This window comes from Dipodomys merriami, unplaced genomic scaffold (genome assembly GCF_024711535.1).
Source record: "Dipodomys merriami isolate MVZ:Mamm:240054 unplaced genomic scaffold, mDipMer1.0.p SCAF_28, whole genome shotgun sequence".
In the NCBI taxonomy this organism is placed as follows: Eukaryota; Metazoa; Chordata; class Mammalia; order Rodentia; family Heteromyidae; genus Dipodomys; species Dipodomys merriami.
This window is the reverse complement of record NW_027204270.1, coordinates 9,879,507-9,890,474: the sequence shown is the minus strand read 5'-3', so window position 1 is coordinate 9,890,474 and position 10,968 is coordinate 9,879,507. Positions and strand designations below refer to the sequence as shown.

Below are 10,968 nucleotides of genomic sequence, written 5' to 3'. Positions count from 1 at the left end.
AGACATGCACTGAATAAGCTGCCAATAGTTTAATCACAGAGAATTTGTGACAAGCCACATTGCGATTATACTTCTTGGAAAAAAATGTCCTTGAGATTAAACAGAACTAAAGTCAAGGAAGACATTCTGAAAGCAGTCAGAAAGAAACCATCGGCTGCGTTGAAGGCACAATGATTGGAATGACAGCAGATGTCTCTTTTTGAGACCAAGGAGGTCTCAACATTAATTGGTCAACAGTTTTCAAGGACAGAGACAAAAGAACGGTCAACTACACAGTCAATAGTGGGTGAAAATAGCCACCAAAAATTAAGGGAAGCAAATCATAGTGGTACATGTCTGTAATCCTGGCACTTGGGGAAGCCAAAGCAGGCAGGTCTCAAATTCAAGGTCAGTCTGGGTTACCTTGTAAGATTCTATTGCAAAGCAAACCAAAGCTAAGTGGATCTAAGCAAGGCACAACAACAACAACAAAAGACAACTGTGAAGAATACGCATTTGTGCCTAGCAAATGTACTCTTCAATAATAGCTAAGGGAGGTTCTCTAAACTGAGGAGACGATGAGAGAGAAGAAAGCTTGGTTCCAGAAAGGAGTGGAGATTATCAGTGTGTGCAGAGGAAAGTAGACTATCCTTCCTTGCATGCATTTCTTTTTTTAGTTAAAATTTTTAATTGTTTTTATAAGGTGATGTACAGAGGGGCTACAGTTATACAAGTCAGATAAAGAGTGCATTTCAGGATGGAGAGTCACAGCAGCTGGCAGCCGACATTACAGAGCAGTGCAGAGCGATGGTGGATTTAGGTGTTTCACATCATGGATGAGATGTTCATCAGGGAGCTGGACCAGTGGATCAAACTGCTGAACAGGTACAAGCAGCTGTTAGAGTCCCAGGGCAAGAATCTCTGTGAAAGGCTAAAGAAACTCTGACAAAAGAATCCAGTGTGAGGCCAGGCGCTGGTGGCTCACACCTGTAATCCTAGCTACTCAGGAGTCTGAGATCTGAGGATCACGGTTCAAAGCCAGCCCAGGCAGGAAAGTCTGTGAGACTATCTCCAATAAAGCACTAGAAAACCAGAAGTGGCACTGTGGTAGAGTGTGGTAGAGCGCTCACCTTGAGCTGAAGAGCTGAGGGACAGCGCCCAAGCTGAGTTCAAGCCCCTTGACCCACAAAGAAAAAAAAAAAAAAGAAAAAAAGAAAAAAAAAAGAATCCAATGTGCAAGAGGTTCGATTGTCCAGTCACTGTCTGTGGAGATATGCACGGGCAATTTCACGATTTCATGCAACTGTTTAGAATTGGTGGCAAATTGCCAGGTACAAATTACTTGTTTATGGGAGATTATGTTGACAGAGGATATTATTCTGTTAAAACAGTCACACTGCTTGTAGCTCTTTAGGTTCCTTACTGTGAACACATCACCATTCCTGGGGGGAATTATGAGAGCAGAAAGATCACATAAGTTTATCATTTCTATGATGAGTATTTAAGGAAATATGGAAATGCAAATGTCTGGAAATATTTTACAGATCTTTCGACTGTCTTCCTCTCACTGCCTTGGTGGATGGATAGATCTTCTGTCTACTTAGTGGTCTCTCAGTATCCATAGATATATATTGGATCGCATCAGAGCGCTCGATCGCCTACAGGAAATTCCCCATGAGGGTCCAATGTGTGATTTGCTGTGGTCAGATCCAGATGATCGTGGCATCTAGAGCTTGTCAACTGGTGATAGAGGAATATAAGTGGTGTCATGACTGGAATGTAGTAATGATTTCCAGTGCTCCTAATTACTGCTATCATTGTGGTAACCAAGCTGCAGTCATGGAGTTTGATGACACTCTCAAATATTCTATTTTGTGATTTGATTCGGCACCTCGTAGAGGTGAGCCACATGTGACTCATTGTATCCCAGTCTACTTCCAGTAATGAAATTTTAAACGTGTACAGTATTGCCATGAACCATAAATTGACCTAATGAAATGGGAAGAGCACTAGTGACTCCGAAGTGTCAGAAAATAGTTAACATTAAAAAAAAAAACTTACTTTCACACAGACCAAAAGATATACCATATAAAAATACAAATCTTAGGAGAAACTCTAGGGCTCGTTGGCACAGGCCAAAATTTTCTTAATAAAGACCCAGAAACACAACAAATCAAAGAAAGGTTGGACAAATGGGATTTCATGAAGCTGCAGAGCTTCTGCATGGCAAAGGACATAGCAAGCAAGATCAAGCCCATGGATTGGGAGAAGATCTTCATTAGCCATACAACGGACAAGGGTCTCATGTCTAAAATATACTTAGAACTCAAAAAATTAAATCTCCCAACAACAAATCCTCAAAGAAACAACCGCCCGTTTAATAAATGAACTAAAGCCTTAAAGAGAGACTTCTCTGAAGAGGAAATAAGAATGGCCAATAGACACATGAAGAAATGCTCAACTTCTCTAGCCATAAAAGAAATGCAAATCAAACAACATTGAGAGTCCACTTCACTCCAGTTAGAATGGCTATAATCAAGAACTCTAATAACAACAGATGCTGAAGGGGATGTGGCCAAAAGGGAACCCTATTGCATTGTTGGTGGGATGTAAACTTGTTCAACCACTTTGGAAAGTAATGTGGAGGTTCCTCAAAAGACTCCACATAGAGCTCCCCTATGACCTAGCAATCCCACTTTTGGGTATTTACCCAAATGATCACAAACAAAGCCTACTAAAGCTACCAGCACAACTATGTTTATCGCAGCATTATTTGCCATAGCTAACATATGGAGCCAACCCAGATGCCCCTCAGTAGATGAACGGATCAAGAAAGTGATATAGATATACATATATGTATATATATGTATATATGTATATATGTGTATATATATGTATATATGTGTATATATATGTATATATGTATATATGTGTATATATATGTATATATAATAGTATTCTATGCCTCAATCAGAAAAAGTGACACTGCCCAATTTGTTAGGAAATGGAAAGACTTGGAAAAAATTATATTAAGTAAGCCAGGCTGAAAGAAACATAGGTCCCATGGTTTCCCTTATCTGCAATAACTAATATATGTCTAGGACAAGCAGAAAAGCTCAAAAGCTATGTACAAATGACCATATAAGATGATGCTAAGCGAAATGAACCCCAAGATAGGGACACAAAAGGTTTTACCTTTGTTGCTGTAGTTTTTAATGTACATATAATGTACTATGTGATTTTTGGTTTCTTTTGTATGTTCTTCCCCCATGGTAGAACCCCTGTTTTCATTGTATTTGATTTCGGTGCCCTGCAACTTGTATACACATTTTTCTAATTTGGGGAGGGGAAGGGAAATAACAAAATGCTGAAATAGGGATATAGGTTGACCCATTGTAACAATGAGATGTACAAGACACTATGTTGAAAATGAACTTTACAACTTTGGGGGGAGAGGAGGATGGAGGAGTTGGGGAGGTGAGGAAGGAAGGGATGGTAGGGGAAAAACAAAGGAGGGAGTAACAATGCCTGATAGGAAATGTACTCATTACCTTACTCATGTAACTGTAACCACTCTGTCCAGTATCTTTACAATAAAAATATCTATTAAAAATACAAATCTTGCAGGGCACTGGTGGCTCACGCCTGTAATCCTAGTTACTCAGGAGGCTGAGATCTGAGGATCATGGTTCAAAGCCAGCCAAGCAGGAAAGTCCGTGAGATTCTCATCTCCAATAAACCACTAGAAAACTGGAAGTGGCACTGTGGCACAAGTGGTAGAGGGCTCACCTTGAGCTGAAGAGCTGAGGGACAGCTCTCAAGCCCAGAGTTCAAGCCCCACAACTGACCCAAAAAAACAAACCTTCTTGCTATCAACAGCCATGACCACTTTAGAATGAACAAGTTCATTGCACGCTGACGTGACATTGTTGGTCAACAAACGAGTTTCTGGCATAACACTATTTGTAGTTACCTTTGCTTTCTCCGAGAGACTGTAGATAATAAGATGAAAGCATTAACACCTCATGAATACAGTTTAACTTCCACTTAGCTATCACTTTACTCAGCATGACTTTAGATAAGGATACTAGCAAACAATCATTGGAGCTTAATGAACATTTAAAAAAATAAGTACCAAGCGCCCTCCCCCCTTTCCTTATGAGTCTTGAAGTTGTTTTGTTTATTTTCATGGATATCATTTAATTTAATTGCATGATTTGCCTGCACTCAGTTTATTCCCTTCTCAAATCTCAGCCCCTGTTGTTCTTTGTAACTGTCAGAACCCGGTGAGTTGTTATGAACAGCTGTTTCCTCCTCCTGTAAGATGTTACTGTACAAGAGCACTGCAGTGTTTTTCATAATAAACCTGAGAACTTAAAAAAAGAGCACATTTCTTTTTTTGACAATGTCATTCCTTCCCTTGCTCTCTGCCAGTTATTGCATGAGTTTCTTCAGTCATATTTGGTGGCTGAAACAAAAATTAAACACCATCTAGGGTAGTATGCAATGTATGCAAAGGACTTAGTTAAGAAAATTATATTTATAAAGTATGGAGAATAAAGGGACCTAAATGAAGTAAGGGGTCTACACTTAAAATATTGCTACTAAAGAGTATGAAGAGTTATGTATGTCATAATACTTAGACACATGGAAAAAGCTATACAGAGTAATGTTCCTCAAAATACCACACGTAAATCCTAAAAAATGTTTAGTAAGAAAAAAAGACAGGTGAATGGGAAATAAAACAAAATAGAATAGCAGGTGTACGCTCTAACATATTAACAACTAAATATAAATTGTCTAAGTGAATCACTTAAAAGACAATTTGGTGGAACTGGCCCAAACTAAACCAAAACCAAAACACACAAACATCACAATATACTCATACAACATATGGCTACAGAATATCTGAATAACACAATAAAAAAGCCTGCTGGCATACATACAATACCCAAAATACAACGCATATTTTTTTTTTCAAATGCCCATGGAACATCATGGAGATACATCATGTGTCACACCACAAATAACAGTAACCAAAAGAAAATGCCAACAAGTGGGTTCATTGGTTAGGATTCTTTTTTTTTTTTTTTTTTTTGTGGGTCGTGGGGCCTGAACTCTGGTCTGGGTGCTGTCCCTCAGCTCTTCAGCTCAAGGCTAGGGCTCTACCACTTGAGCCATAGCTCCACTTCCAGCTTTTTCTGCTTATGTGGTGCTGAGGAATTGAACCCAGGGCCTCATGCATGCAAGGCAAGCACTCTACCACTGAGCCACCTTTCCAGCCCAACAAGTGGGTTCAACAGTCAGAGGGAGAGGACAGAAGAACCAGTCAACTTGAAGGTAGAATGATAGAAATTTTCCAATCTGAACAACAGAAACTGGGTTGGGTGGTGGGGGTTGGGTGGAGGAGAACAGAGTATCAGGGATCTACAGAATTACAATGAGCAATCTAACATCAGTATCATCAGAGTCCCAAAAGAAGAAGAAAAAGAAAGTCCTGGGTACTAAAAAAAATGAAGAAGTTAATTTTAAAAAAATTGGCAAAAATGTAAACCTACAGATTGAAGAAGTTGAGTGAACCCCAGACAGGATAATTTTAAAGAAATCCACACCAAGACAACATCATACTAAAAATTAAAATTAAAAATTTAAAGACGAAAAACCCACCTTGAAAGCAGCAGGAGAGGGATGGCCTCTTACCTATTTGTGTGTGTGGGTGGAGGTAGGGGTAGTAAATAACATCAGAAACCATGGAGGGTAGAAAGAAGTGGCACAGAAAATTTCAAAGTCTGGATTCTTCCATTCAGAATCTTCCATTCAGTGAGAACTTCTTTTCTGGAGAAAGAGAAAGATACTATGAGATGAAGGAAAAATAATTGGAAGCCAGTAACTGCTGGCTTATGTCTGTAATTCTAGCTATTCAGGAGGTTGAGGACTGAGGAATGTGGTTCGAATGTGGGACAGAATGTGGGACAGAAAAGTCTGTGAGATGCTTATCTCCAATTAACTAGAAAAATGGTGGAAGTGGAGGCGTGGTTCAAGTGTGCAGCCTTGAATGGAAAATGCCAAGGAAGAGCTCAAGACACTGTGTTCAAGCCCCAGTACCAAGATAAAAAAGAAACAAAAAAGAAACTAGCCTATCCATCTTAAAGAATGGCTAAAAAATTCTAAATAGAAAATATACTATAAAATGGAAACACTAGGAAGAAGACAGCAAGCAAAAAATATGATTAATCTCAATGGATGTTTTTCTTCTTGTGTTTTCTAAAAGAAACTTGAAATTGGTTTGGTGTCTGAAACAAAATCATAATTCTGATATTGATCTAAACATGTACACTGATAGTATGAATGAATAGGGGACAGTAAAGGGTGGGAAATTTTCTATGCTTTATTCAAAGTGGTAAAATGACATCATCAGTAGGTTGTAAAATTATGGATGGTAGCCTCTCCTACCCCTTACCCACAGAGGATACATTCCAGACCCCAGTGACTGCCTGAATCTTTGGGTGGCACTGAACCAACCCCATATACACCCTTGTGATATTTAGACAGTAGATCTGGGAACTGGGAGGAGTAAAAAGTGGCCAAGGGAAGGGTAGCATATCCCACTTGGATACACTGGATCATGCGACTCAGAATGAACATATGAACTGCTTATTTCTGGAATTTTTCCATTCAATAATTTTGGACTCCAGTTCCCTGAGTTGTTGAATCACTGAAATTGAGGGAAGAGAAACCACAAAGTAAGGTTAGGATTTAACGCCTAGCGCAGTCACTAATGCTGCTATACAGAGATATACTTGAAGGCAGCATAGATACATTAAAATTGAAGTCTAAAAATAACAAGTAATCCACAGGAAGGCAGGAGTAGGGTGTGTGTGTGTGTGTGTGTGTGTGTGTGTGTGTGTGTGTGTGTGTGTGTGTGTGTGTGTGTGTGTGTGTGTGTGTGTGTGTGTGTGTGTGTGTGTTACTAGGATAGAGGAATGGCTGGTTGGAAGTAATACAACATTTTTTTCCTTCATCATCACTGCACAGGCCTCTTATTCTGGCAGGATATATCTTTGCCAGATGTTCCAGAATTCCAGAATACCTTGGACTTCACCAAGTCCACAGAAAGTCTTAGAATTCAGCCTTATTGGCTTGGATTGGGGCATCTTGGCTTGGATTGGCTCATCTCTGAGCCAGTCACTGTGGCAGGGAGATGCAAGGCTCTGATTGGCCATGCCTGGAGTTCTACTATTCATCAGGGGTTGGATGATTTCTGGAGGTTCCTCTAGGTCTGAGAAGGCTGCTCTGTGGTTCCCCAAGGAAAATAGGAGGCTGTGTTCAGAAGTGATGCCTGGACATTGGGTAGGTAGAATCACATGTTGCTGGAGTCAGCCTGCCCTGCATGACCGCCTTCATGTCCCACCTCCTGACCATGATCCTCAGCATGACCTGTCATCCTGTAAGTTTCCATCTCAGACTCAGCTACAAGGAGCCTGTCCTACACGCAATCTCTGGCTGGAGTAGCCTCCCTCACCCCTGCTGTTCTGTGGGTCCCTCCCATGCTCTCTGTCTGAAAAGACCCTACTCACCTTCTTGGTGAGGGTAGGGTTGGTTTGAATCTTAGGGTGTTTCAGCTCCAAATTCCTGTGCTGACTGGACCTGATTCTTCTCACATCTGCTTCATGTCCTCATGAAACCCCCACTCCGGGTGTGATTTTCACATCTCTCCCTGCTCCAGGTTTGAGTCACAGAAGTTAAAACCAAATACTTGGAAGAAGGAATCAACCCAGGACTTGGGTTGATCATCAACCCAGGAAGCTACTCTCTACTGGCAGATGGAAAATTGTTTTGCAACTAATATTTAAATTTTTTTATATAGATAAAGAATTAAGTGAATTAATGTACTCCTCTTTCTGATTTTAGGTCTTGGGAAACTCTTTGGCCCACAGTGAATTGGTTACCATGTTTCAATAAAGGATCTGTTTTTGCAATTACAGTTCATTAATAGATTTACAAGGGAGGGAGGTGGTTAAGGCTCACTAAGAGGATTATTTTGCATTTCTCCTCTTTTAATTACATAGTTATCTCCTGGACCAAAGCTCTGTGAAAAATATGACGGGGGGGGGGGGTGCGCAGTACCCCATCTGTTCTGCATGTGAATGCAATTAATATGCAAGATTGGCACTATGTAAGGGCTTCCTGCTAACAGACACCATGACTTTCTTCTCCAGAGCTACTTGGGGCTCTGCCCTGGAACATGGCTGGCCTCAGTGGTCAACACTGTGCGGAGAAGTGGAGGCAGATAATACATGCAGGACTGGGTTCGATGTAGAGAGGGTCCTGAGCTCCAACATCAGGTTCCCGGGTCAAGCTTAGCTCTGCCTGTGGCAGAGGGACCCCAGGCTGGTTGCTGCACCTCTGTGAGCCTCTGTGTTTTCCTCTGTCACACAGGATGAGCAGCAGAGGCTCATGGGTTACAGCAGATGAGAGGAGGAGGATGGAGCATTGGTGGGAGCAGGTGGTCCAGATGTGGCAGCTGTTATTGTCCCCTCAGGGCTTTGTTCTGGTGAGGGGATCCTGGCTTTCGCTGGGAGGGGCTAGGAGTTCATGGCTCCAATCTCAGCAGATATGCACTAGGAGTGTCTGAACTGGTCCCTGGGCCAGGCAGCCTGAGTGTAATTCTTGCTCACTGGGTGGGGAACAGCCCTTCAGAGCTGCTCTGGCCTTGACTGTGGCTGAGACCACAAGTTACTCCTCCCAGAGCTGTGACAAGGGATGGGTCATTCCATCTCCATGGCCAAGTCTAAAGCTCTGGGCTCCAGCTCCCTCTGCAGTAGGTGCCCAACCCTGTGCTCAGGAACTGCTGAGATTGGGCTGGTGTGTGTGTGTGTGTGTGTGTGTGTGTGTGTGTGTGTGTGTGTGTGTGTGTGTGTCTATGGTGGAGCAGGTGGGACTATAAGCAAACAGATGGGAATGACTGTAGGCTGCTGCTGCTGCTGCTGCTGCTTTGGCTCCCCAAGCTGCTCACACCCAGAGAGACGCACCAGCAACTCCACTCAGCAAAAGCACCATCTTCACGCTCATCACGAGCACAGGAGGTCACAGCGGAAGTAGTAGAGGGCTCAGCCATGTCCTCTTGGGCTCGTGGGTGTTGCCATCTGGGGATTTAGGGCCCATTTCAATGCCAAGGGAGAGCGTGAGGGCCGCCCCAGCCTCCTCTCCTGCAGATGTGAGGAGCAGGTGAGTCTGGAACCTCTCCTTTTGGGCAGGAAAGATTCTCAGATCTCATCATTTCCCTCCATCCTTCCCCCACCCCACCGCGGCATCTGTGATACAGAGAATCTTGGAACCAGCTTCTTTCTTGGACTCAAAGACACACACTTATGAAATCTTTAAACCCAGAATTGGAGCAGCTGGTCCCTTTCACAGAATCCTAGAACTCTAGAATCACAAAGTCTTTCATAGACAGGAACCTCACCATGAAGAAAGCTGTGCAGAGGGCTTGGAAGGAAGATTCTGGGGTGCCAGGATGAACCTTGAGAAACACAGAGCAAAAACAGGTGTCCTGTGATCCTAATCTCAGCCTGGGAAAGGATGTTTGTCCTCCCTTGCTGTCCTGTGCATAAGAGCTTTGAACTCTTACAGTGATGAGAAGTCACCATGATGCAGGGCTACTTGTTTGAGGCTGGGCAGATCTGGCTGCTGATTCTCATCTGAAAATTTGCCCCATAGGACCTCATATCTCTCTGTCCTGTCCCCTCCCTCATCAAACACATAAAGAAGTGACCTGGACTCCAACCCAGAGGCTACACCTGGCCCAGTACAGCACAATCTTTGTCCTGAGGAATCTGTATCCCACTTCCCAGGGTAGAATCCACCCTGCACCTGTCCCTGAGGAAAGCCTGGCTGTGGAGAGGCAGACACACACACATGTCTTCCCCATAGGGAAGGGATGCTGTGTCTTGAGGCTAGGAAGGAAGGGCCCTTCTGGTGGATGGAGTGGCTTCTCAGAGTCAGGCATGGGAAATGGAGTTGATCTGTGGATTGGCTGATGGGCTATCCCAGCCTTGCTGCTGGCCACTGGATGATGTTGTCTCAGAGACTCAGTTTCTCCACCTGTAAAATGGGCTGACAAAGCTGTTGGGTCCCACAGAGAGAGTTGCCTCTAGCCCAGGTCTAAGCACAGGATGTGTGTTGCTTTCTTCCTTCACCTGGGCAGGAGCTCGGTAGATGGCAATGCAGGAAAGGCAGGCAGTAAGGGAGCGGCCTGTACAAAGGCTGAGGTGGCCGGACCAGGTTGGCAGTGTCTGGAGAGTGGCACATGGTGTCAGGATGTGGGGCCTGGACTCAGGGTGCCGGGCAGAGAGAGGTGGCTGCCTATGGAGACTTCTACATGTTCCAGGGGACAGAATTTAGACTCCTGGCCTTTGGGGAACCTGCCAGGCAGGGAGAGGCAGAAAAGTGGAACAAGCTGAAATTCTTCAGAAACAAAGAATCATCTGAAAGATGAGATCAGTGGCTAGCCAAATCCCAGACTTAAACCACGTGGGATGATTTTCTCTGAAGCCCAGTGTGCGAAGCGCAGAGTGCTTAGAGGATCTGGCAAGGTTTTATTCTGACATAAAGAGCTGGACTTTTATTAAGTTCACTTCAAATGTCACCTGGGGAGGAAAGGAGCCGGCCTCCTCGTGAGCCTGGCACCAGCCTTGTATAGACGTGGGGAAGCAGCCAGCTGAGTGTTGTGGGGGTTTCCAGAGACTGGGCTGGTTGGGACATATTCCATTTTCTGCACTTCCCAGCCCCGACAAAGCCAGTTGGGTGCTTTGGAGGAAAAGATGCAGTGAGCCTTCGGGACAGATCTGGGCAGCTGGAGTGCAGGGGTCTCTGCCAACAGCCTTGGATATATCATTATGGAGGCCCATGCAGGCTCTGACAGAATGAGGAGGGCCTGGGTCTGGAGGCCTGGGGCTCAGGCTTGCTTCTTGCCTATAGACCCTGACT

At 43.7% G+C, this 10,968-nt stretch overlaps 1 pseudogene; it reads left to right on the top strand.

Moving 5' to 3' along the window:
• The first annotated feature begins 1,210 nt into the window (after positions 1 to 1,210).
• LOC138838458 (serine/threonine-protein phosphatase 2A catalytic subunit beta isoform-like) lies at positions 1,211 to 8,423 on the top strand (annotated as a pseudogene).
• The last annotated feature ends 2,545 nt before the right edge of the window (positions 8,424 to 10,968 follow it).